The sequence below is a fragment of the Helicoverpa zea genome, chromosome 23, assembly GCF_022581195.2.
Source record: "Helicoverpa zea isolate HzStark_Cry1AcR chromosome 23, ilHelZeax1.1, whole genome shotgun sequence".
NCBI lineage: Eukaryota > Metazoa > Arthropoda > Insecta > Lepidoptera > Noctuidae > Helicoverpa > Helicoverpa zea.
Window position 1 is genome coordinate 4,940,023 of NC_061474.1, and position 27,939 is coordinate 4,967,961.

General features: G+C 35.8%; 1 protein-coding gene across 1 annotated transcript in view; it reads right to left on the reverse strand.

Annotated features, from left to right (window-relative positions):
* LOC124642120 (5-hydroxytryptamine receptor 1-like) overlaps nt 1-27,939 on the reverse strand; it is a 150,951-nt gene that overhangs the window by 91,639 nt on the left and 31,373 nt on the right. The window contains exon 2 of the mRNA XM_047180432.1: nt 16,190-16,250. The gene's annotated coding sequence lies outside the window, so the exon portion shown is untranslated. The remainder of the gene's footprint in view (nt 1-16,189; nt 16,251-27,939) is intronic.

Here is a 27,939-nt window from a genome sequence, read left to right on the forward strand (position 1 = left end):
ACAGAATTGTGTTGCTGGGGAGTTTGTTCCACCACTTCTTCTTCCCAGCAAAAACACATAGGAAGTGGTGAAGGGTGGGCGTTTTGGGGGCTGTCTATTGTAAAATCCTGACGTTCTAAAAGTGCTGTTTTGCAGCCAAGTTTGAATAAATGATTTTTCATTTCGATTTGATATTGATCATAGAAAATGTTTTATTTATTTTTTTATACCTTTATGTTTATTCCTTGCTTTCTACACTTATTCTTGGGATTTCAATAATTAAATAATACATTAAATTGCTCTATTATGTATCAAACCTAACATCAGAAGTGGGATAGCCCTGCCTCAATTATATTTTTTTAACATATGGCCTTGTTTCAGGATGGATACTGAGACAATCGTTTAATCAAAATAATGATGTGGCGCTTCCAGTCTTTGATCTGAAAAAAAAACGACAACGGTGCTACCAGGTGGTGCAACAACATTGAAACGGTCGCCAAGGATCTCACCTGGAGTAGCTTAAGAACAGTGGCTAAGGCAGGTAAGGCCCTTAAAGGGTCTGCTTTGATTTGGTTGGATCGAACGTTGTGTCTACAGTGGTTTATGTTGAATACGGCTTGTAATCATTTGTCAGACTGGCCAAGCGGTTTGTAGAAGGTTCAGACTTAACTGTTAAAAAATCAACCGGTTTTACTCCAATTCGATTACTTATTGGCTGTAATGCCAAAATTCCATCAATTCACTCTCGCCTTAGGCGATTATCACACTGCCCCGCATGATGCAGCGTAGTGCGTGGATGCGTTTTTTTCCGTTGTATGGAAATATCTCCGTTTGTATGGAAAACACGCATAGTCCAACACACTGAAAATGCATCCACGCGCGTTCATGCGGATCACGCACATACATGCGGAGAAACACGCACCCCCGCGCGTAGGTGCGGGGCGAGACGCAAGGTATGGCACACTGAATCCCGCAATGCCGCGCGTGATTTTGAATGGGCGTGACGTGTATATTTGAAAATGGAACTCGCTGTGCGTGAATTTACAAAACGCACCTACGCGCGTGAGTGCGTGAAAAACCCGCACGATGATGCAGATCTGCACTCCCGCAGGAACGCGCGTAGGTGCGTCGACACGCAAGATGCAGCGTGATGCGGGGCAGTGTGAAGATCACCTTAATGATGTTAATGTTTCTGAACCTAGTATTTATTGATGTCAGGGTAGATCGAGAATTAGCACGACATCGGTTTCAATCGAAGGCCATTAAATTTCAAAATCGTTTTGATGCTTGTAGGCGAAATACTACAAATTTTGAGATTGGAAATAAGGTATTTGTCAATGTGTTTTATGTTTATATATATTTTGTATATAGTATTTTATTTTTAGTTTTTGTATGTTGTAAAGATAAGTAGTTTAAGTTTGTATATATTTAGCTAAAATAACCTAAATAAAAATGTACTGTGTATATCAATCAAAATCATAGGCGTCATGACAAACTCGGTCCTAGATTAAGGGGTCCATATACTATAATTTGTATTCTTCCTAATGATAGGTATACTTTGAGGGGTCTAGGTAATTCACGAAATATTATTAGTGCTAAGAATAAATTAAGATTATAGACGTTGATGATAATGAGTCTGAATGATATACATTTATATATTTTTGTAATGATTGTTGTTTATTTTGTTAGTTGCTTAAAAATAAATCGATTATATATAAAATCATTGTATTAACGACTAATGTGTGGCTGTGCCTGTGGCTGTGCCAGTGGCTGTGCCAGTGGCTGTGCCTGTGGCTGTGCCTGTGGCTGTGCCTGTGGCTGTGCCTGTGGCTGTGCCTGTGGCTGTGCCTGTGGCTGTGCCTGTGGCTGTGCCTGTGGCTGTGCCTGTGGCTGTGCCTGTGGCTGTGCCTGTGGCTGTGCCTGTGGCTGTGCCTGTGGCTGTGCCTGTGGCTGTGCCTGTGGCTGTGCCTGTGGCTGTGCCTGTGGCTGTGCCTGTGGCTGTGCCTGTGGCTGTGCCTGTGGCTGTGCCTGTGGCTGTGCCTGTGGCTGTGCCTGTGGCTGTGCCTGTGGCTGTGCCTGTGGCTGTGCCTGTGGCTGTGCCTGTGGCTGTGCCTGTGGCTGTGCCTGTGGCTGTGCCTGTGGCTGTGCCTGTGGCTGTGCCTGTGGCTGTGCCTGTGGCTGTGCCTGTGGCTGTGCCTGTGGCTGTGCCTGTGGCTGTGCCTGTGGCTGTGCCTGTGGCTGTGCCTGTGGCTGTGCCTGTGGCTGTGCCTGTGGCTGTGCCTGTGGCTGTGCCTGTGGCTGTGCCTGTGGCTGTGCCTGTGGCTGTGCCTGTGGCTGTGCCTGTGGCTGTGCCTGTGGCTGTGCTTGTGGCTTTGCCTGTGGCTGTGCCAATAATAATTTGTTTTATAAAGAGGTACTTCGAGAGCGAAGTACAGGTCAGTATGGCCGTGTTAGATTATTGTATATTTCTTGATTTAAACTATCTCTGTAAACGAACTTTAAATGACAAATGATTGAATATTTTTACTGTCTCTGTAAACGCACATGAAAACGAGGGTACCTTTATGTAATTGTTTTATATTCATTAAATTTTATATCTAAAATCTTACATGTTTAATGATTAAAATAAATATTAAAATTATCGTTATAAGTTTTAAATAAGTTTTGGTGTGTTTAAATTAGTTTATTTCAATTGTGAATTTAGTTATTTGTGTATAAAGCTTACTTGTCTGTGATTGGTCAATTGTGGCGGGATAGTATGACTGTTCGAAATAATGTTTTAAAATAGTCGTGGCACTTTTCTGGTGGACGTTGAGGTGTAGACAACTCACGAAAGTTAAGTATTCTTCCTGATTTATATTTTCTTACTGTGATGTGATTATTGTAATTGTCGTTTTATGTATTATTGTGCTGATGTTTAAAATGTATAGTGATCTATCGCTTTATACATGTCTTTAAGATATATTTATGCTGTACTGTGTATTACATTGGGTACCATATGGAATTATTTCTTTATGATATATATGATTTATGTTCTAATGGGTTATAACCATACAGACAGAATTGTGTTGCTGGGGAGTTTGTTCCACCACTTCTTCTTCCCAGCAAAAACACATAGGAAGTGGTGAAGGGTGGGCGTTTTGGGGGCTGTCTATTGTAAAATCCTGACGTTCTAAAAGTGCTGTTTTGCAGCCAAGTTTGAATAAATGATTTTTCATTTCGATTTGATATTGATCATAGAAAATGTTTTATTTATTTTTTTATACCTTTATGTTTATTCCTTGCTTTCTACACTTATTCTTGGGATTTCAATAATTAAATAATACATTAAATTGCTCTATTATGTATCAAATCTAACACATGCATCAGTCGTCGTGTGGCTCAAACCATATCTTAGGGAGCTCAACGACCTGTCACACGACGATACCAGATCTGCAGAACATTTGCGTAGGCCATTCAAAAATACTCAAACCCGCCAGACAGTATTTATGTTATAAGAATATATAATGTTTCTCGCATACACGATACTCACATTCACAATAATAATAAAAAAAAATACAATTATAGTATATAAATGTCAATAAACAATGTCATTAATAAAATGTTATCTGATGATAATATATATTTAAATGTCAAAAGTAACAATACACAGGCATTTGAAAAGATATCACTCACTAAGCGAGCAGCTCATTCCCAAGCTTTTTTATCATTTAAATAATCAGATATTTTGTAATATCCTTTTTTCAAAAGTTTGGATTTTATATGATTTTTAAATTTCTTGATAGGCAAATCACGAACCGCTTTGGGAAGTTTATTGTAAAAGCGTATACATTGACCCATGAACGAGTTGCTTACTCTGTGGAGGCGAGTAGCATGTACAGCAAGATTATGTTTATTCCTAGTATTTATGCTATGATTAAGTTAGTTAAGGAAATGTCTCATTTATACTATCTTTCAGATTTTTGAATATGCACTATGCTTCTTACAAAGAAATGAACTAGATTAACTAAATGGACTAGATTTACCAACTGACTGACATGACATGTTATCATATATTATGTTCGTGGATCAAAGTCACACATTCGTTATTTTCGAAAGTGACTCACACTTGGCCGTTTTCAGATTTTTACTTTGACTAAATACAAACCTTTGTAACGAATTTCAGATCGGTACGACCATTCGAAGATATATTATATAAATATAGATAAATTTAGTTCGTTTTAGTTCCTTAGGGGTATAAATTTACACTGGGTATTTTACACCTTCATTATTTTGAAACCGACTCACACTTGGCCATTTTCAGATTTTTCCCTTTACCTTGACATAAAGACCTACCTCCATGCCAAATTTCAAGTCAATACGACCATTGGAAGTGGTCTAGGTTTTTGATGAGTGAGTCAGTGAATCAGTGAGTCAGTCAGTGAGTGTATAGTAAAAATAGCGATTTCCTGACGTCAATATCTCAAGACCTACAATAGGTATATTAATGAAGTTTTGTATTTTAGATAAGTGAGGGGGTCTCAATAGATACTAGAAATTTGATATGCGTAAATAAAATAGATTTTGAGTTACAGGGGGGTCGAATTTGGCCCGAAATGGTTCGTGTAATATAACCCACGGCCGGTGTGTCGCTTTTTTTGCTCGAACTTGGCGGACACACTGCCGTGTGTCTAGATTTATGAACTGTTTACCAAAGTGTTGATTTTTTATATATCATATACAATAAAGAGGATTTTTTTTGTTTGTCTGTACCCTAACTAAAGGCTTCGAAACGGCTGAGAGACGTAAGTCGTTTAGTGACGTGTTTCTAACTACTCAATAGGTCTCAATAAAAATAGGTCAGCGAGTCATGCTTTTTGTATTTCCATGAACACACATTTTATGAAATATATAAAATCAAATACCCATTTGTTGAGCATACAAATAAACTGTCAGAACGTTATCATACTCCTCTATCAGACCTGAAAGTCGATAGTAAGAAACATTTGACAGTCGTTTGAACAATATTTTACAAGAGGGCTTTCGGTTTTCAATTTTACCGTTGGGAATTTCAAATAGTTTTGACAGCTGTCAAAGTATTGCATGTCATGTGTCATTGTATTGGATGATATTGGTTTAAGAGAATTTGAATTATTGATTTGTACGTTTATGTGCGTACAATGTACATAACAAAGTTTTCTTTGATGATATTTTGAATGTATATGCAAGACAGAAGCAGCCTGTTGATAAGGTATCACTTGAATCGGTATAGTTATTTTGGTTTAACTAATGTTATACAATTTTAGAAGTCAGGTTATATTTAAGTGGTTTTAGTGATGAAAATAAATTAAATAATTTGTAAATAGGAACATTATTTGAAAAGGTACTTAGGTCTGATTTTTGTAAAATTTATTTGTTGATACTTTAGTCGAAGTTAATTAACTATAGAAATATAATCTGGTTTTATTTTCTGCGTAATTACCTACATTGTGAAGTGGACTAAAATTCAATAAAATATTGCACCGACTGATATTGATTGCATTATCGTAAATGCAGATAATATATTTACACCTGATGTCTGTACAAATTCGGTTATTTACCGACTTTATTGAGGATGAAATCATAAATAGTTATTAGTTATCGGTCAAAGTATGATAGCGAAATAATTATGAGCATTGCTGTTCAAATTGGTCATTGATTAATCTTCATTTATTATATTTATGTGACTCAATGAATAAGTAATTATGTTTTTGTAACGATTCTTGATTTTTTTTACCGCTTTGGTTCTCGTAAGGAATTTTGAACGCGTAGTGATGAAGTATTACCGGTTTTATTTATTCTTATAAGAATACCTTTGAAATGCTATACCTGCTATACGAATACCTTTAAAATTAGCATAAAATACTTTTAGGCTACCCGCCCAAGTCCGATAGCCGATAGCTGACCGATTTTTTGTAGGAGAAAAATTAAAGAATACATTGATAGTGCAGTACACGCTCTAAAAAATATCAGCCCGATGATCTGTCCTAAAATAGTCCTAATAATTTTATTTATCCAGGGATGCAGAAATACTAAACTGCGTAAAATCTTTTCTCACACTTCAAAAAATTAAAATGATATGCGACTAAGTTTATGCAACTGTAAAGCTGAAAATTCAAATAAAACTCGACCCTATTTCATTGAAGTGTTCACCCGTGGAGACGAGGTGTGATGTCCATTACACCTCGTTGGTCTACAGACTTTTTACACTTGAAAATGTCTTAAGCGCCATCTTGAAATGTCGTTTAGATCTTTTTTGAATTTTAAGTTTAAGCCGCCGTGGGTCGCTGTAATTTTAAGTTTCATATTTATTCATTTTATTTTTTATTTACATCGATATACACATTTACAATAGACATAAAAAATACCTGTCCTAGTAAAAAAATAAATAAAACATATTTGTATTTCATTGAGAATATTTTTTTTTATGTAGAGATTATTCAACTAATAAAGTAAGCGATTTCGAAAATATAAATATCAAATGAATAAACAAAAATAAATAAATATCAAGTTTCAAGGTATTCGCAGTAGGTGCAGATATTTTATTAATTTTTCCATTTACATTTATTTATAAAAAAAAAAAACATAAACTTTTAAAACATTAACAGTATGATTTATTTAACTGATACACGTCCACTATAAACTACAATATAATTAAGTAATTACTTTCGTTAAATTGCACGCCTCCTAAGTACTGCAATACCATTAGTAACACTTAAAGACTTAGTAAATCAAAATTATATAAATCACTGGACTGTTTCAATGCAATAATTCTTCGTAAAATATTACCTAGGTAGCTTATCACAGTAATTATAAGTTACGCTTTTTCTTCACTAAGTACTTACCTAGATATTTTTTCCATTCATTTATTTTCTTGGTCACCATAAGCTACATTGAACCTTATTTTAATAAGACTAATGTTAAAAATGCTGTGGAAGATTGAAATGTGTCCTAGAAATATTTACTTGCACGGCTATTAGAAAAACTTAAAGATTTTTTTGATAGATGGGCTGTGTAAAGCTGAAAGAATTGTTTAAAACGGACTATACATATAGTTCCCGAGTTTACCACGTTCAAGCGAAGAAACTCTCAAAATTTTAATCTTACTTATCTTACTACTTATATTATAAATGTGAAAGTTTGTGAGAATGGATGGATGTATGTTTGTTATTCTTTCACGCAAAAACGGCTGGACCAATTTGGTTGAAATTTGGTACGTAGATAGGTGATACCCTGGATTAACACATTTTTATCATCACACCACGCGGGCGGAGCCGCGAGCGGAAGCTAGTATAAATATAGATTAGGTAAGTAGGTATATGATTCAGAATATTTTTAAGCACTGGTTTATCAAACACCCGTAAAATATCATACTAACAAATTCCGTAATTTCTCACCCACAGCACCACAAACAACACAGTTACACGCCATCATAATTCTCCCAAACCAACTCAAGCCAACAATCTGGTAACACTAATTTATACTTAACAATACATTTGCTAACAAGATACGACACACAACTATGCGGCACACAAGTTTAAATTGCTATTGACAGACGCTATGTCTAAACTGTGTCGTGGTTCCTAAGTCTTAAATAACTGAGAATTGGCACTACTAATAGAAGTGTGTTAAATACCTGTGTTTTAAAAAAGTAACAATAGACAAAGTACCTATTGACTATTAGTCATTCGCAGTCAACTACAGTAATTTATTTATTTATTTATTTATTTATACTTCATGCACTTTTCGTACAATGGCGGACTTAACGCCTTAGGCGTTTTCTCCCAGTCTACCTTTAGGTGGTGGAGAAATAGCAGTGGTAGGTGCAAGGTTTTTGTTTGGATAGTTAGTTTAAAAGTATACAATATATATATAGATAATAATACATAATATACATACATACATATAATTGCCAGGAGAGATAAAGAAATAGATAAAAAAAAAAACAATCTACGGTAGCGATTCTGCCAATTTCCTATGGATGTGGTCGCGTAATTTCTTTTTGAATGTATAACGACTGTTAACCATCCTGACTTCCAGAGGTAGCTCATTCCAGAGAAGAATAGATTTAACAAAGAAGGAAGAGTGAATGATATCTGACCGGTGAGCAGGGCAGTGAAGAAGACGATTATTAGAGGAGCGGAGATTTTTGCTATGTTGAGAACATATATATTGGAAGTGAGGAGTTAAATAAGAAGGCGTACAGGAAGAGTGTAGAATAGAGAAAAGAGTAGTTAATGCCCTCATCACACGACGTTGTCTTATCGGTAGCCATTTAAGTTGCGCTCGATAGGCTGACAACTTGCTAATTGCCTTTTGAAATATTAAAATGCACAGATTTTTTTCGGTGACAAGGAATCAGGTAGGTACTTAACTAATATTAGGTTAAAGTTCCATAATTACTTTGAAAAAGGTAACAAACCATGTTATTTTTCTTTGCATGTAGATTATATTAAAAGCTGCACCTACCACTGCTATTTCCCCACCACCCAAAGGTAGACTGGGAGAAAACGCCTAAGGCGTTAAGTCCGCCATTGTACTATTTGTGCAAAAAGTGTTATAAATAAATAAATAAATAATATACAATTGAATTATAATGAATGAAATAAAACCCGTAGTGTAACACAATATCAAATATCCTTTCACGCTGGTTGATTTTCCGAGCGGAAAAACTGGCAAAATGAAAAGGATGTGACATTACATAGGTAATTGGTAGACAAAAGTCGTCCCTATATCAATTTCAATACGGGATATAGTACACTATCTAATATTGAGATTCAACCAAGTTTATGTCTGAAAATGTTTACGATTGGGCTATTATATAAAAAGGCACAGTTGACCGAACAGACCTAGTCCAGACCATAATCATTATAGACACGATAAAAAGAGTTTCACCTGCCAGTCTTTTGTTCGTTCGTTCTTAATTCAAATAATTTTCGTAATGGAGAAAACTGATAGATACCTAAAAGAAAGAAAAAAGGTGAGACTGGCGGTATAGAATAAATTATTTTAGGCCTTTAACCGAATAAAGAATTTAGGCTGGAACGTGAAACGAATAAAGACAGGAAATTGTGTTTTCTGGATTTTGTGAAAAAAGTACCAAAGTAAAATGAATTCAAAGTGTAATCCCGGTCTAAAACGTTGGTACTGCAAAAAAATAATTTTATGAAAATTTTGGTTAAAGACACCAAACTATCTTTAGGTAAATACAAAAAAAAGTTTTCACATTAACTAAAAACAATCTTGAATACTTACATAAAATTGTTTCACGTCTTTGGCCTAAACCCAGTAATTAGAACATAAAACCGTCAACAACTATTAAAAGTAAATTAATTGTCACCCACTGAAGAGCACTCGTATTTAATTCTGCTAGTTTCATTGTTTCAGAAATCTACAATCTACTACATTGTTTCTGTTCTCAAAAAGGTGTTCTAAAAATATCTGTAATATTTTCACAGATACGCGATATGTGAATTTTGTCTGCACATTTATTGACTCTTTTTCGATCAACAAATAATTAAATACCTAAGTAACAATGTAATAGTGATTTTTTAGTTTAATCTATAATTTTAATACAACAAAAGATTTTTTTATACCATTTACCCCTTTCTGCTTCAGGGGTATTTTTGTAACACCTTGTAATAAGTTATATTCGTATTAAATTACAGGTTCAATGATTGTAAATCGATTCCTTACCTAGGAACATTTAACCCTTATCCACTTCATGGGTATTTTCAACACTCTACTTATAACTAGATTCTGCAATTCTACACGTATATCGTGACTGTCTACAATAAACTTCGAATGTTCCCGTTACAGCGTACGCGCATAGCTAATGAGATTGTAATAAAATAAATCAGCTTTGCTTGTAGTTAAGTAGGGGTTGCTAATTATTCGGTAAGGCTGGATATTCTAATTGAATTATACTTGCTTGGGCTTGGAAAAGAAAAATAAAAACAGCATGTGTTATACCTTTTAAATAGGATATAGAAAAACTACAATAAAGGTCTAGATTTTATGTCTATGTAATTCAAATGATCATATCATCTATAAGTTAGAAGATTAAGGGTCTGGTGGTTTATTTTTGGCTTTCATCAAACGACTAAAATAGTTTGTCTCGTTATGTTGGCAACATTCTAATATTTCTTGATGATACAAATTTATGCGCAAAATAAATACCCAACATCTGCTACAGACAATCTTAATAAAATTAATAATTGATCAGCGGAGAATGAAAATAATTTAATTTAATATTGGCAACGTGTAAACTTTGCACAACTTTTTGTGTAATGATTCGGTCAAGAACAGATACCTAAGTCTATTGTTTCAAATTAATTAATCATCATCATCATCATCATCATCTCAGCCATAGGACGTCCACTGCTGAACATAGGCCTCCCCCTTAGATCTCCACAGATACCTGTCGGAGGCGAAATAAATTCAACAGCTCATTATTTTAAATAGGTATTAAACTTTTTATCCTCTCTTCCAGCAGCATATTTCAGTGTAGCAGAATTCCAAAAACAGCACCAATAAGTTCCTGATTTAATTAATTCTTAAGACAGGTCAACGTATTTTAGTTTAATGACGATCCTCGTGCAATATAAAGGCAAAATCTCTTTACGACCAATTTAAACGGAGCTCCGAATATTAAATCTGTGAGACGTTTTCCATGGGAGAACAAAATGACTAGCGGAGGTGCCATAGCAGAAAATCTTCTAAGAAAGTAGCGCGTCAAAATGCGGGTGTGCGGGGGACGAGAAACGTTACTGTCTTCGCATTCCCTTATACGCATTCTTTGGATCCGATTATTTTTTGTAATAACAAAATTTTTTGTTGGATGTCTCGAAGAACCCAAACGCCTCGTTATTTCACTCGTAACTGATCGTTTTGGTCATGCTTACCGTATTTGACCTAGAAGAAGGCGCCTGACCTACCTGCATTATGGCATCTCCGCTCATCTTTCCTAACTCCGTGAATTTATCTCATAGAGCGGAGGTGGTAGTGAATTTGATTCACTAAGCTCTTGGTATACCGAGTTATGGATACTAAGATTTAGTGCAGAATTTAAAACTTCAATTTTGAGAAGTTCCAGTTTTATTATTTATTTTATGAAGTTTATTGAATCTACTTTGGTGAAATTATTTAAATATTGATATTGAATATAACTAATTTATTTAGTGTACTTAGACGAGTTCAAGGTAAACACACCTTTCTTTAAAAAGGATAAACTTTGTATTTATATTCGTACAAATACTGATGACACTAAATGCCTTTAGAAATATAAATTAAGCTATTATATTTAATACATTATTTAAGAAATTATGTCGCATTTCATACAAAGAAAAATGGCTAAAAAAGAACTAGCAGTCTCACTGAGAATTTCAATTAACGGATCTAGTCGCATCTGGAAGGATTATTTTTCTCAAACGAACGTAAAACTGCCGGAAGAATTTAATTTAGCACTGGAAGCAGTGATTACGAGATAAATCTAATTTTCTCTACAACTGTTCTTATTTTTTTATAACTTATGTAAATAGGGAAGTTCCAAATAAAAAACTTGTCATTCTTAAAAACATCATGCATAAAATGTAGGTAACACATAATATTTATTTACCAATTTTTGACTTCCCAAATATGAAGGTTCTCAATTCGTCGAAATCTATAGGAAATATGATTATTTCTTTAATTTTAGAACCAACTTTTCAAAACACTGAAAAGGACAAAATAAAACTTTTCACGTGGCTTTACAAGTCGGTGTTTTCAAGTCTGTAGAATGTGTTTATCATAAACAGGCTACCTAATAAAAGCTGCCTAATTATTAAATCATTTTCATCGCAAAGTCTTCTCACCTTCCTACGTTCAAAACTAAGGAAGAAGTCCAATCTTAGTTATTAAAGAGTTCTAATTCCAAAGTTTCAGTGTCCATTCCAACTTCAAGAAATTAAAAGCACTTAATATTTGAAGTTCGAAGTTCGAAAGTTGCCACCATGTTGCCAACTATTCGGCAAAAAGCAAAGTTAGGTAAAGTGGAGGTCAGAGGCACTTCAGTCTTAGGTACCGGTGAACTACAAGTACCCTAGAGGTACTTAACTCCTTTGCTAGGTTTAAGTGTACTTAGCACAAGGATCTAGATTAAACTTTAGAGATGTTACGATACTTTTTACGGACGAGTTAAGAGTTAAGTATAAGTAGCTTATTTGAATGTTTTTGAAGTGTGTTTGACTTGATACTTACTTTTATTTATGTAAGGTACATAAAAGTACAAATTACGGTTGATAAATAAAACCACCTTTTTATAGTGGTAGAGTTTACAGTTTATGATAGTTGTTTTGTTTTGATATTTTCTATTAACAAATACTTTCTATAGGTATATTTTGACTGGGAAGAAGAAGTGGAGCAACAAACTCCAAGTTAGGGATCAATAAATGACATTGAAGTCTTAAGTCAAGAAAATCACTCACTTCTGTCTTCTAGAAAAACACAGATTTTCTTTTGTTTAATCTGGTCCGTATCGGGTTCAAGGTCATATCGACAATTTCCCGACCAAATGGGGATGACTTAGCAACAATAAAAAGTTTCCCAAACTGCGAACAAGGACCCATCCGTATAAACTAGTAGGAAAGTTTTTACGAGCCTTTGCGGGGTAGCAAATAATAATTGAAAAATTTCACTACTTTCGTGCTGGGGTGAATTATTTTTTATTTCAAATTTCTGTTTTAGGAGTTTTGCCGTAGTATGATCATTAAATTATTGTCTGTGACGATGTTTTTCAAAATGTTTAATTTTTTGATTAGTTTGTCTTTCTCAATAATTTACAAATACACGCAAATGAAACATACCAATTTATAAAGTAAAAAATTAAATTATTATTATTTAACAAATAAGATTGTGGTCCTATGCATGTATGAGTGTATATATTACGTACTAGTGTGTAATATAGGTACTTACATAAGAAGCTAAAACTAAACCCCTATCAAGCGGGAAAACCTGTCTATCAATTACACATTTTATTTTAGTAAACCAACATTGCTCCTTAAAAGCATTTGAGTTTTACTCACAAAACATGTGAAATGCCACAGAAGTAAGAATGTTTATATCCTAAACCGACCCTTTTTATATCACCACAATACGAAACATTTCAAAGGGACCCAAAGATTTTGATGGAAGCCATAAATGACAAAATTTACCAACATCCGTACTTTAACTCGTATGAAAAGCTTTTGCTCTTTTTCTCACAAAGAAAAATGTATCTTCAGCTAATGTAAATATGACGTATTTTATCAAAAAATGTATAGGTAAGTATATTTTACTTATTACAAAACTAGCCGTTTTCCCGCGGTTTCACCCGCGTCCCGTGGAAGCTACTGCCTGCACCGGGATAAAATATAGCCTATGTTACTCGCAGATAATATAGCTTTCTAATGGTGAAAAAATATTGAAAATCGGTCCAGTAGTTTTTGAGTTTATCCATTACAACCAAACAAACAAACAATGTTTTCCTCTTTATACTTAATATTAGTATAGATAACACAAGATTTCTTGCTGAGCCTTATCCCTTAACCATCCATAAAACAGCATAATTATGTCCAAAAAAAACTGATAACACTCTAAAACGGCTTTTCGTCCTTTCCAATACTTCAGTTGTTTAAAAAGCACAGTTCAAAAAACATTAATAAATTCGAAATGTAACAATGTAAACTAGCGGTGTTCAGTGACTGCAAATCACACAGACTAAAAAACTGCAATTAATAACAATTCAAATATTGACAGTTGGCTCTTTGTTTCCGTCACACGATTTTTATTCTGTTTTTCATTCAAAGGATTGGTGCGTTCATGGTTTTATTTTTTAGTTTGAGAATTTTTAAAATGTGATTGTGAAATGAATTTTTGTGTGTTACATGGTATGCTCGATACTCAAAAAGATGAATCAATTTTGACAAAAAAGTTGGTGACTAATAGACTAGTCTCCAGGGTACAGACATGACTCAGGAAAGCGGGCCTGTGGAGTTAATTCCCTTCACCTCAAATGGCGCCGCAGCCTTTTTAGCGTAAACAAACAGACAGATTTATTTTCGTACCTATTATGATAACAATAAATAATAGTATTATAACTACAGCCACAAAACATCAAGTAAAATCAGATTTTGCATTCATCAATCTATTACCATTCACTATATTTCTACCCCAACCTTTAAACCATTTGCCAGTTCCCATAATGTTACTAAATAGGAAGGTGATGGGTAGTAATTATAAGTAGTTGGCCATACTTAAAGCAGACCTTGACATGGAAAGTCTGTTTTGTATTATCCGACCTCGAGGATGGATCAAACTTCTTCCACTATAGATTTACTTTACATATTTATACCGTAGCTTCATTATGGACGTAAATAGTATTTTGGGAATTCAGTTAACTTGCATGGCCAATTTGAAAAAGACCATAAAGGACGTGGCACATTACAGCAGCACCGCAACAGCACGGCTCCACACCAGCATTTAAGTTGTCATTCAATTTAGAGCATTAAATCGTGTATATTATAATATATTTCGTAATGTCAATATGAAAAAGCCAACGGCGAGCAGTCAGCGTGCTTGCCGCTTCCACACAACTCGACTCGCCGCCCGCGTGCTGCAAGCGAGCGGTCCTCATGCGTACAGCGCGCCGACGGCGTGCTAATTGCCCGCCGACTCCGAGCCGGCAGCGAAACAACGTCATTACGTCGTGTTCAATCATAACATCAATCATAATCGTCTTAAAATAATATTGAGTTTGCGGTGACAGCAAGCTTACACCTCGCGGCCGGCGCGCGGACGGCGCGCCGACGGCGAGCGGACGGCGCGCCGACGGCGAGCGGACAGCGCGTGGTTGGCGCGCTGTCCGCTCGCCGTAGTCTTAATTCGAGGCGACGCCGTGCTGCAGCCGTGCTGTTGCCGTGCTGCTATAATGTGCCACAAGCTTTAGTCTGAGATTGGCTTGACTTTGTTTATGGACACGAAAATTGGTGGTTTCAGTGGCGTAACGAACTATAACAGAAACTACTTAGTACCGTCCGATAGAATTTAACTTTTTTTCTACTACATATGACCGTTCAGCTATATAACAAAAAAAGTTTCGTGATTGTTATAGTATCTAAGAAGTAGGAACGAAGCTTGTCACTAAAACCGAAGTCTAAAGTTTTGGTACGACTTTTAATTAGTCCATTTCACGAACATACTTTCGTCCACTCTAGGTCAATGCTTTTTATTGACAGTCCCATCTGGGTACAATCTAAATCCAGTGATCAGAGACTGAGCTTCACTACGGTTTTGTGGTCCGCAGTAAAACTCGGTGGATCATCGTAAAACTGATGTTTTGATATAAGAGCTAGACTCGCCTTGGCCCTTTGTCGGAGAAAATTCTAAAGAGTTATCTTCAAATGATGAGCCAAGAGATTAAGACCTCTGAAACTAGATAGACTTAATAGGCAACTTTTTGGAGTCTGTTGTGAACCTATGTAACTACAGATGATGACATGTAGATTATTTAGGTTTATACATCTTTTGATGTAGCCCAGAATGTATTTATGCATTGATGAGCCAGCCAAAAACATGTTAAAGAAAAATATGATTAACTTACATCAAAATTAAAATCTTATCAACAGGGCTTCTTAAAAGGATTTATTTCAAAAAACAACTTTACGCTAATTTGAACCCTTCTTCAAATCTTGACCTACAGGCCAGATGCAGAAGGTCATTTAAGTATGGTAATTAAAGATGACTTGCAATTTTATCCATGCGTTAGTTTTTATGAACGCTGATAACATGGTCACAAAATAAATACATTTTGCCCGCAAAAAAGATAAATCATAATTATTAATCAAAATGATTTCCAAATACAACGTGGGTCTTTGAAATTCATCTATATTCTTTTTCGTTTTATTTATTGAAACATTCAATCAAAAGTTTGGTGGGTAACCATTCAACCATTGATTGCATTCATAACATGATGCCCGCATCTGTGGTTGTTATTCCCTTTGAGAATTATTAAAAACGTGTTCCAAAATACTTTTTGGAAATTGTTAAAATAAAGAACGAAAAATATAAAACTTACTGTTCTTTTTGTCAATCCTCTATGTTCTTTGAAGATATCAAATAATACCTATAGCAATGATTGAATTGCAAAATAAAATATACTTATTGATTAGGTACTTACAAATTATTTTCTTGATTTTAACAAAACCTTGGTTACAGCTGCGCTTGAGTTGGTTGAAGATCTGAAAGAAAAAGAAAACACAAGTTAGTAAGAAGCATATTTCTACAAATAGCTGAACAGAACTTGGCAAAATAGATAAACTAGCCGGAAATATCTGCCCAAAATAGATACACTGAGACGGAATAGAATGAAAAATAGATCAGTAGTAATTTAGTTGGCAAATGACTTATTTAGCTAAAATAACTGTTGCGCTTTCTCGTGGTAAATGTAAAATCTCGGTGGTTTATAAAACGAATTCTTTAGCCGTTGTGTTTAACAGCTTGCTGTTGCTGGATAATGCTTGTTGGTTTAATAATGAGTTATATTTAACACAATTGGTAGAAAATTGTGCTCAAACGTGGGTATGACTTTCTTCAAAAGCAATAATAAATTATTTTTATTTTTGATATGTAGGTCTTCGTACTGGTGACCAAACGAACAAAGAAAAAGAGTTCTTGAATTCTTTCGAAGCATTATCTAGATATTAACACAATTGATTGTCTAACTATTGTGTCTACATCGTGGACAGTGAAATGGTTAAGGGCATTCCTTCATTTTCTCTCTAAAAATGATAAGGTTTCTAGAATAGAATGACCATCAGCTTATTGGTTGATTTACTCATTATTTTATGCGAAAAACCATACGTAGATAATTCATTAAATATCTTCGTTATTTCCATGGTTATAGGTAAAAAGCAACCGACAATGTTTGTATAGTAACGGTAGGAACACCACACAAGTAGTAATAGCTAAGTGGGCGTCTATTGTTTTAGTCTTTGTTCTCATTCCCATAGACTAGGGACGCTACAAACGGACTGACATGCTCTGTCTAACTGTTGTTATTTATAGAGTTATGAACTATAAATATTAATCATTTTTCTCTCCTGTATATCTGAGTTCATTTAAGGTAAAGGCTCTGTTTTGTACAGAAGTCAGAAGCATTCATCCACATATTATGCCAGTGCTAAATGCCTAAAGACCTTTACATATTGTCTTCTTTATCTAAGTTGCATCCTATGATAAGCAATTTAAAATAATTCCTGGGAAAATTACTTCCTGCAACTAGATAAACTAGGTTAAAAGCGACTTATAGCCTTGCTTCATAAATGGACTATCCATACACAAGAATTATTTCAGTCCAACCAGTTGTTTCTGAGAATATCGTGTTCAACCATCAAACAAACTACTCAGCTTTATAATCCTACTAAGTACTGTTACAGATTTTCCCACTCACTAGAGTAGTGGGACTCTAATTTACAGTAAAAACCTAATATGTAATCAAATAAATACATCTAAAGTACCACGAAAATTAGTACCCAAAATTGACCAGGTCAATAGTTTCAAATAATGTAAGAAACCTTGACATAACGATTAACATACATATTAGTGTTACGAGCCGCGATTATCTGTTACAACTACCCTCGACAAGAAGCCTTAAATTAGGTCAATATCTTTGTTGCATGTGTAGTATTATCTAAGCTATGCTAGTATGGGTATTTTTTTGTAAGGTCGTTTGTTAGCTTCATTCAGAATTTTGTAAGTTAGTGTATTTTTTGTCCGACTTTAAAAACGAGGTTGTGGAAACTGGCTCGCGACATAGTTGGGAAAAGGCTAGGCAAATAATTATGAGTTGTGGCCATTCAATCATTTTGATATGTATCTTGCATTTTACAATAGATACCTAGGTACATATACCTAGATAGATATACAGATGAAATAAGCAATTTAGAGGTAGAGATGAATAGAGACATTCTAAATACCTACATTACAACTGAAAAAAACCTCGAACGCTATTATTACACTGAAACATTTTCTTAAGTCGAACCAAAAAGCAAACAAAATATTCAACTTTTTAATACTACTACTGACTAAACATAAAAGAAATCACCCCATACATCACACTACAGCTGATCACCATACATTATTATATACGGAACAAACGCAGCAACAAAAAAACTATGTCCGGGGTCAAAGTGCACCGCTACACCATAAAAAGTATATTAAGTACGTATTAGCCATATTAGCTAGAAAAACGTAACATAATGTGAGCTGTACATGAACGTGGTATATGGAAAAAAGTATAATATAATGAATGGATGACGTCATCAGAGAAATAGGGATAAAAGTATGAGATACTATTTTTTTAGGTAATGACATAAATTACAATCATGTGTGGGTTGGCCCTAATCATTCTATCAGTTTAGTCTTTTCCCATATAATTATGTTGGGGTTTGCTTCCAGTTTAACTGGATTCAGTTGAGTACGTTTGTAGTGTATCATATGGACCCCTCAGTAAAAATGGTAGTCTGACTTTCGGGCTTTTGCCAAAAATGTTCAAATGACAGCTGGGACTCACGAATCTAACATTCTATGTTCTCACAATAATGGCATAAAATTGGGTCAGAAAAATATTAAAGTTAGAGTAGAGATACAACTGAACAATTGTTGCTCGAAGCAGTTTTTTTTTAATATGTACTTAATCACACACAACCATAATATTTTGTCCGTCCTAGTAACCTAAATTAATCACCTTATCTCTCAAAAAAACGAAGTTACAAAACATATTTTTGAAACTGCGTCAAAATTATGCAAGTTCTAAAAATCCATTTGTTTACAAATCCTGGCAAGATTATTCGTGTTAGAAAACATGGCGCCCAGTCGACGTGCTTGACAGAATATGATTAATGTCGCCCGAAGATTTGCAATTTTGCAACATTTGTACCTAGTACACTTTTTCAATGCATTTACGGATCAAAATAAATGTTGGTTGGTATCTTTTTATTTGGTTGGGCTAATTGAAACATCTCTGAATTTTGAGATTTAGAATGTTTTCTAATTTAATTTTTAATATGTAACACTGGTAATTTGCCACGATTCTCTAAGTGTAAGTAAATAGCTCATGGGGGATTTGAAAACTTCATTTGATCTACAAATGTATTTTTTTTCGTTACTGTTTTTTTTTTTTAACTATGTATGTTGTTGTGCCCTAACAGGGTCCATGATTGTACTGAAGCTTTAAGGCTTGTATACCATCTGTAACCCACATTATCGAATGCAAATAAATGAATATGATTATGAATGTTAATATGGATTCGGGTTAAAACTTTGTAGTTATTTGTATGTTTCAATCAAAGCTCAAAAATCATACCAAATTTTTGTTAAATTATAATGATAATTTAACTCTTGCCTACCTATGATAATAGGGTATTGCCATTTCACCAAATATCAACACCCGATACCAATGACATATTTTAATTTATAGGTCACATCAAGCTTGTCACACTACAATATTGACATGCCACTGAAATATTTCCACAAACAAAATATTCAATTTTCAGTGTAATCTATAAACTAGAAATTCAATCATATTAATTGTCACACAATTGTTCCTGGTTTAAGTGAACACACAAACTGTACTTTTGTAATAATTATTGTAGTGTTTTTATGTGTGTGAATTGTTTTGGATAGATTTATTCTTTGGAATGCATGCAGTGTATGGTTTCTCATATCATAATTATTTGCATAGCTGTACTAGCCTCTGCCAGCGGTTTTTACTCGCGTCTCGGAAGAACTGCCTATTTACGTACCAGGATAGAAAGTAGCTCAATAAAATGGCTATCTGAGACTGAAATTATATTTTAAATTGAAGACTAAGATTTCGCGTTCAAGCAAACACTAAAATAAAAAAAAACTTGCGCTATATAGGTAAAATTAAGGTTATCTGATTATCTGTTAACAATTCAGAAACAAGTTAAAGACTAGTTTTTTTTTTTTTTTTTTTTATAGATACTAACCACAGCTTAAATAACTTAGGAAGACCTAGCACAAACTTCCAGACTTTGCTAATTTCCTTTTTATCGTTTATTTACACCAAACTTTCATTGCTAATCTTTGAAACTAAATTAATAAATTATACCCAAGTGGAATCTTATCAGTTAAATATTCAACGGCTTATTAACATATTCATTCTTTTGCGATGAAAAATACGAAAATTTTCTTGTTTTTTTTACTAATTTTGGGAGTTGAGTTTTCTTGTTGACTCTGGTTAATGCTGATTATGTTATTGGTCGTACCATTTTTCAAATGTTTCTTGAATTTGGAATGGCCCTTTCTGCAACTCGTTACTAAAGTGATAATACCATACTTGGATTTTTACTGTTACTGTTACAGCCTTTTTATCGTCCCACTGCTGGGCACAGGCCTCCTCTCACACGGAGAAGGACTGAGCATTAATCAGCACGCTTGCTCAATGCGGGTTGGTGATATCAGACTATAGAGTCCAGGTTTCCTCAAGATGTTTTCCTTCACCTTTTTATCAGCCATTGCCGTCCAAGATATACTTAGAAAGTATATACCTACAAACTTTTTTTTTTTTTTTTTTTTTTTTTTTTTTTTTTTTTTTTTTTTTTTTTTTTTTTTTTTTTTTTTTTTTTTTGGAAATCACACTTTTTTCATCTATTCACAAAATATTTACATTAATTGAAAATAATTGAAAATAAAATAAACTTATATATATATACAACTTAAAACTAATATAGAATGTCATGTCAAATTGCCATTGAACTTTACACCTGTTTTCTATTTTTTCTCAGGCGATTACAATTTCCAATAACGAAAACGGAACGTGGAACGCTCAAGAAGTGTTTATGTCAGATGTTTATAGTTCTGAATAATAATTTATATTGTATTTGCGGGACCTGGAAAATACAAAAAACCAACGAACGTTCCCATTTTATCCAGTGTTATTTATTTTGCAAACCGCAACAACCCATTTCTGCTCTAATCCCGCTAAAATATGTAAATAACGTTTCATACGAAAAACGTCAAAACATTGCTAGTACATACATTTAATGTACAGAACAAGATTGGAGTATTCAATAACTTAGTGGTACCATCATAGACTGGCCGGCTAGGCCTGCCCCGAAATGAAGCGGCGCGGCGGCGCGGCCCCTGACAGCGCCACCGAGACGCCGCCCGTCACTGCCCGTCACTTTGACTTTTGATTTTGATTTTGTTTACTTGTGTTTTTTTATAATTATTTATTGTAGTGTTTAAGTGCAAATTAATAAAACTAACGGATGCACGACGACAATGATGTGGTAGAAAGTGAAGGTCAATCTTCGGTATCACTGGATGCCGTGAAGAGATGCCCCCTGTGCCCCCAGGCACGCTTTTTTAAAGGTAAGCGGGGTTTGAGCGTACACATTGGGAAGGTCCATAAATCCCAGTGCCCAGGGCCTACCAATGTGACCGCGCCAAACCCAACTCTTATCACAACTACACCAACTCTCGATCCTTTTTGGCAAAAACTATCGAAATTCAAAAATTCTGTCCCAATATTAAAGCGGGTTCCCCGTGGAGCCAGGCCTCTGGTTGCTCAACACTTGGCAGGTTGTGTTCGCCTGGCCGCACGAGAGAACTCGCAACGTGCTTGGGAGGAATTGCTCACCTTCCCCTATAGAATTCTGCATGTTCAGAAAAGTTTGGCAAACAAAAAGTCACTAACAAAACAAATTAAAGACAATTGTACAACTTTAGGCCATACAGATTTCGATACTAAATTACCGACTCAAAGATGCTCAAATATTTCACGCCTAGTGGAATCAAAGTTGAGTGAAGGTGACATTCGGGGGGCTGCTAGAATTCTCTTCAGCAGTGATGTGGTGGCGCCGTGTTCTCCAGAGACACTTTCCGCTCTGGAGAGTAAACACCCTGCCCCAGCCGATGACCTCTCTTTTCCCGAACCTCCTGATCCGGACACAGATATCCTCACAGTTACAGGTCGACACCTGGTTACAGCCATAGGCTCCTTCAGATGCGGCTCTGCAGGCGGCCTCGACGGCTTGAGTCCGCAACATTTAAAGGATCTCACCTGCCCAAGCGCCGGGGAAGCAGGTGAGTCGCTTTTGAAGGAGCTTACGGCCCTGACCAACCTTATGCTCTCCGGCAAGGTGGACGAAACCGTCATCGACGTTTTGTACGGAGCCAATCTATGTGCTCTGCGCAAAAAGGATGGCGGTATTCGTCCAATTGCCGTGGGGACTACTTACCGTCGTATGGTAGCCAAAATCTGCTCTAAATTTTGTAGTGAGGAAGTTTCGGAAAAATTTCAGCCCCTGCAGCTAGGTTACGGCTCGAAAGGGGGCTGCGAGGCTGCCGTACACGCCCTGTCGACCTATTTAAATCATGGGAAAGGAGATGTCATCCTGAAGGTTGACATCAAGAACGCCTTCAACTCGGTGAATAGGGACACCTTGCTGGCAGAAGTCAAAAAAGAAATACCCAAAATTTACAGTTTTCTTTGGCAATGTTATAGATACCCAACAAAATTATTATATCGGAACAACCTGTTAGAATCCGCTGTTGGCTGTCAACAAGGTGATCCACTCGGGCCTGTGATTTTTAGTTTGGCGATTAACCCAATTATTCGGCAGCTAAATTCTGAATTTAACGTGTGGTATCTCGACGACGGGACCCTGGGAGGCAACAGAGATACTGTTCTTAATGATTTAATTTTCCTAAAAGATAAATTCCACGACATTGGCCTCGACCTCAACCTATCTAAATGTGAACTTTTTATACCCGACTCGACTGACAGACAGAATATTCTTCAAAATTTCCTCGCAATAGCTCCTGAAATTAAACCGATAGACCAAAGTTCTCTTTGCCTCCTTGGATCGCCTATACTGGAAGATTCATTTTCGGATTTTATTGAGAAGAAAATTCAAAATTTTAATGATGTTTCGGAAAGGCTACTCAAAATTAATATGCATGCAGCCATCACCATCATACGGTACTGCTGTTTTGGACCAAATAATAAATAAATAATAAATAAATAATGTCTGGACACCTTTTCACACACGGTCGGTTAGCCCCATGGTAAGTTATTTATTAACTTGTGTTATGGGTGCTAACACAACTGATAAACTACATATAGCTACATATATACATATTTATGAATACATATTGTAACACCCAGACCACGGCCAACAAGCATGCTCATCACACAAATGTCGACCGAACCGGGAATCGAACCCGGGACCTCAGGTTTGGCAGTCCGGCATGGTGACCATTGCGTCATCGAGGTCGGTCGGTTTTGGACCAAAACTTACATATAACTTGCGTGCTTCCCATTTATGGAAGCACACCAACCTTTTGGACAAAATCGACGAAATTATAAGACATACACTATCATCCATTTTAAATGTGGCCTTGGACGACAGAGCTTGGTCTCAAGCGACTCTTCCCATCCGTATGGGAGGACTTGGTGTCCGTAAAATTTCCAGTGTAAGTTTACCAGCCTTTATTTCCTCGGTCCATGGCACTGAGAAATTGATCAGGAAAATATTACCCACCACACTGGTCAATTTTGAGGTGCCAAGCCTGACTGAGGCTTTAAACGCTTGGAAAGTCGCATGCCCCAACACCGACTTACCCGCCAACCTGTCCTCTCAGAGACAGTGGGATGAGCCGCTCTGCAGAGTAATACGGAAAAGTTTAATCGATACGTCAATGACTTCTGCAGAGCGAGCGCGCCTACTGGCTGTGGGTGAATGGGAGTCGGGTCTATGGCTTCTTGCACTTCCGTCCTCAAACACAGGCACCATGTTTGATGACACCACCTTCAGACTCGCCGTTTGCCTCCGACTAGGTGCTCCATGCTGCTCTCCTCATCGCTGCCACTGCGGGGAAGCTGTCAACAGCCTCGGTCACCACGGCCTGTCGTGCAGCCGGAGTGCCGGCCGCATACCACGACATGCCAACATAAACGACGTGATCCGTCGCGCTCTTGTTGCCGTCGGCGTGCCAGCCGTACTCGAACCAAATGGCTTGGCACGCGACGATGGCAAGAGACCAGACGGCATGTCGCTATTTCCGTGGAAGGTGGGTAGGACTTTAGTGTGGGACGCGACATGCGTCGACACTCTTGCGCCATCTCACCTTCCCGGAACTGCATGTCGTGCTGGCTCCGCCGCTGCACAAGCAGAGAACCTCAAGCGGCGCAAATATAGTAACCTTATAGGCAATTACATGTTTGAGCCGTTTGGGGTTGAAACTCTAGGGCCGTGGGGTCCGAGCGCCCACCTTCTTGCCAGGGATATTTCCCAGCGCCTGGTTGACACTTCCCGGGACCCAAAGGCTGGCTTTTATTTCGCACAGAGGTTGAGCATTGCCATCCAACGTGGCAATGCTGCCAGTCTTTTGGGTACATTACCCAGTGACAGCGATGAGGAGCAATTTTTTGATGCCCTATATTAGTTTTAAGTTGTATATATATATAAGTTTACCTACAAACTTAGATAAGTTGCATTGGTTCTTGACCTGGAATCGAACCCACACCCACATACTCGAGAGGTTGATTCTTTGCCCACTAGGCCACCACGACTTTTTTTTACACACATGGATATTTTTTGAAAATTAAACATTAACAGTGGTTCGTACGTGAACCTTAAAAAGTCCTCTTATTTTTTGCTAGACATGTTTACACAACAAAAGTTAACACGAAGAAAAACAAAAGCTAGTTAGGGACATTACAAGCTACAAAAGAGGTCAAAAGTCTTAGGTAAATATTGAACTATGTACAAAAAAGAGAGATAACACTTATCTTGATTCTAAGCTCGTAATTCTCAAACTTGACCTCTAAGTCCAAAGAATAATTTGGACTTAATCAAAATTTATAGGCCGCTGTAGAGAGCTGGGGTAACGCGACGTTTTTGTCCTGATCAAAAATGTACTGCTTAGAGATATTTTTTTGGGAGACTTTTAGTCCTGTTCTAGAATAACTTATGGTAAGTTAAAATAGTTAATCATAAAAAATATATGATTTTGATAACACTAGTTTACAGTACATTTGTTGCCGGGATTTTTTAAGCTGTTGTTGACTACTCATATTTAACCATATTTGAAACTATTAGTAGTTTTTTTTTATCAGCTCTAGTTTTTGAGATACAGCTAAGTGCGGTTTAAAGAGAAAAAACGTGTATTTACCTTAAAGAATATTTGTTTAAAAATTATATTAATTGTTAAGTTCCAAAAAACTTGACTTTAAAGCTCTTCTCTTATGTGTAGACTTTGGGAAATGGCGTATCAGAGACCAGCAATAGTCAGACATCATTTAAATCCCAGAAACCCTGATAACGTTCTTCCATGACACGTTAATCTTGATGCATAGGTACGTTCTCCCTGCTCTTCGCTCATATCTCCTAAATTTTCCGGAAATCTGTCCAGATGACTGAAGAGGAAGTGAGTTTATGCTCAAATTGCATCCCATATCTCTTAATTGTAAGAGCAGGTCTTCGACAAGTTCAACATAATTTTCATTATAATTTTTCAAAATTCAATATAATTTTTATTCTCTGAAAGTTCAGGTGAATGCTGCACTGGACGCTGAACACATGTACTACTTCGGTTTTGCCATTTAGCTCGATTTTTGGTGTTTAAGCTGTTTATGTTCACGCTACAAAAGTAAGAGTCGTCGAGATGATTTTTCGATTATTTCCAAATAGTTCGTGTTTTAAGTTTAAAAGTACTTCTTTTACCACTTTTCCATAATCTTAAGTATTCAACGCACGATTTACAAACACGATCAGGAGCCCAAGATTTGTCATTTTTATCCAACAACATTCCAAAATATAAAAAATAAGTATTTTTAAGCGTCTCTGATGACATTTCTACTCTTCTCAAACACATATTTTCCACATAAGTAACAAACATGGTTTGGATTGTTCAAACAACGCCTCCTTGAACTACTCATGTTGTAAAAACTTCACATATTTGTATAATTACACTAAAATACGTACTTTAGCGACTGAAAAAGGTTCAGAAAAGAGAAAGTCAATAACAAGTAAAGTCGAGCTACAAAAAAATTTTTGCGGGTGTAATTAATAAAAACTAAACATAAGTGAATGTTACCAACCATTAAATCCACGGCAACAGGCAAAAAGTTTGATTTTGTAAACTAGTGTAATTTCAAACGTGCTTAAGTCACTTTAATACGTGCCATGTGTTAAAGAAATAATTTTATCTCCCTGAATTGATAAAAGTGAACTTCTCCCCGTTAGAGTGCATAAGAATAAAATAAACTATTTTGGATTTCATTCTTGCCCGTCACAAATTGTTACAATCGTAAATTGACTCACTGTATACTGTCTACATAGTTATTGGTTCATCAAAAAGATACGATAAAAACGTTCAGACAACAAATTCTCCCCGAGGCCCATTTCCACAAAATAATCCGCCAAAATATTAAAAGGAGGCAATAAAGCCTCATCAATGTAAACAAAGACAAAAAAGAAATTGATCCTCAAATACTTTTAGAAGGGAAACCGTAGTACCTACGAAAATTTTATGAGAACATAAGCCTATAGTCAGGGGTGACCAAACTTTGAAACGCGCTCCCATTCTGCCCTGATAACAAAGAATGCAGTAATCGACATTTTTGAGATTTTCACTTTTTTCCAGAAATGGTATCCCAAGAGGTTCATGTGCATGAAAATATATAATAATAGATTTTCATAAAATATATTATGACCAATAAAATACGAACATCTTGCTCAGATGGTGATGATGATATGTTTTTTGTGTTTATCTCGTAACCGCCATTTTGCGATTACTGCATTCTTAGTTATGACGGCAGCATTGTACACGATAGGACACTTGCAATTCCATTTAGCACCATCTTCTAGGACATAGGTAGGCTTTGCAGTTACATAAAATTAATATTGAAATGATTATTATTTACGTCATATTAATTATATGCTAAATTTTGGTAAGTGGGACAGGGTAGAACCAATTAAAAGGGAAAAAAATACGACAAGACTTATATGTGTATGTAAATTAATGCATGGACGTATATGTATGTAAACTAATGTTTGTAATAAAGTTTAAAGTTGCTATTTTGTCTAAGTGTTTAAAATAAAACGCTTTGATTATAACTATACTACGAAAGCAAGACTTACTATCAGTAATTAAATAAAAATGTTTGCCATCCCTACGCAACAGCTACCGATAAACTCTCGCAATAATTGACTGTAGTACTTATTCGGTTCACGTCGCCACCATTAAATATAACGGTGACATTGTAACGTTCGTCAGTGTTACATATGTACGTCGATACTATAAGCCGTTTGCATCGAAATCCAACCATTTTTACGATATTACAGTTTCACGTTTTGATGTCTATGTAATCTTCATTATTTTTTACGTTATCTGGGGTGGTAAAAACTTATATGGGAGGTAAAAACAATAGGTATATCAGTTAATCTTTTGGTAGGTGGTTTGATTTTACAGATACATAAGATGAAATAAGTATTTTACAGTAAGGTTTATAAATAAGATAAAAGTACAAACCAATTGGCCTTTTAATGGAATATTTGGGTAGGAATCCAATAAAATGTTTAATATCCTGCATCAAATTAATATTTTGAGATCGAATGAAAAATACTTTAACTTTTCTTTCGACTGAAGGGTTATGTTTTCAACCGGCTAGGCGGCTTCTCAAAAAGGATGTTTATTTTATTTACGCTTTTCATCTAATCACGCGTATGAAAACATCGTAGATTGGTGTTTTTTGGAGATATACAGACATTTCAGATTTGCTATATCATAAGTGTTCATGTTATCATCCTCCGAGCCTTTTTCCCAACTATGTTGGGGTCGGCTTTCAGCCTAACCGGATTCATCTGAGTACCAGTGCTTTACAAGAAGCGACTG